We start from the raw sequence: 1,163 nt of genomic DNA, 5'->3' as shown, positions 1-1,163 counted from the left end.
GTTACTTTTAAATCTACCTATGCATGTAGGCTGTGCCGAAAAGGATAATTTTAAGTACGCATAGTTATAAACACATTTCATTCTCAAGGGAGTTCACGTATTTATAGTACCTATATTGCTGTATTACTACTTAAAATGCATTACATTCATATGTCAGCATATAAGATATACTACAGAATTGCTGCTAATATATCATTGCTGTGAATTTATACAAAAAAAAAGCCTGAATATCTGAATCATCAATAAAGAAATGATTATTAAATCGTACCTTAAACTCTGAAATAAATAAAAATAACCGTTATAACTACTGTAGGATAAAACTAAAATAATTTAATGGAGACACGTGTAACAATGGGATGGCTTTCATATAAAAGGAACGACGCGACATTAAAAATATGTTTTATTTATCTACACCAAATCCATAAGAAACCAATAAATTTTGTGTGTTTGTATAAAAAAACCAAGCTACTTATATCTGTGCTGCCATCTGCAATGCACTGAACCAACCATCAAACCATAACATAGCTATATTTAATACAAAAACCGTAACTTTACTACTTGTTTTATTTTTCTTAGTTTCATGCCTAGGTTCCTTTTATGTAAAAATCTTCGGTTATTATAGTTAAATCTGCTTGTTTTATGTCATTTATTTGTTTTCAAATTCGTTTGAAGAAATCGAGGAAAATGGTTAAACTAACGTCTCTCTCATTTTATATTAATAACACAGATATCTATTGTGTGCATTGATTTATAGGTTAAGAAATAATAAGAAAAAAAGTGTCACACTAAAAAAAACTCATTAAATTCATAGTTAAAATAAATACAGTAGATATACATGTAATAAAGTATGAAATAGCATATCAGCTTGGTAGCCGTGATCGTATAGTGGTTAGTACATTGCGTTGTGGCCGCAATAACCCAGGTTCGAATCCTGGTCACGGCAATACGAGGTTGAATTTTTTATTTTTGTTAATTTTGTTATGGATAATTTTTTAGTGTTGAAGAGCTTGCTTTTTTATTTTTATACTGTACTGGTAATGATTATTTTCATCTTATAAGGTCGGGAATGGTTGCTCACATGAACATAATTATTCTTTCTGTAACTACAAGTAGTCTAACATTAAAAAAAATACCAGAACACACTAAATCACTGCTTTTTACTT

The 1,163-nt window shown here is 29.2% G+C and overlaps 1 non-coding gene across 1 annotated transcript; it reads left to right on the top strand.

Annotated features, from left to right (window-relative positions):
• Positions 1 to 871: 871 nt before the first annotated feature.
• Positions 872 to 943, top strand: Trnah-gug (transfer RNA histidin (anticodon GUG)). The gene has a single exon. It is a non-coding gene; the product is annotated as a tRNA-His (tRNA).
• The last annotated feature ends 220 nt before the right edge of the window (positions 944 to 1,163 follow it).

The sequence above is a fragment of the Bacillus rossius genome, chromosome 10 (genome assembly GCF_032445375.1).
Source record: "Bacillus rossius redtenbacheri isolate Brsri chromosome 10, Brsri_v3, whole genome shotgun sequence".
Lineage (NCBI taxonomy): Eukaryota > Metazoa > Arthropoda > Insecta > Phasmatodea > Bacillidae > Bacillus > Bacillus rossius.
Note: the sequence above shows the minus strand (reverse complement) of the source record. Positions and strands in the feature narration are given on the sequence as shown.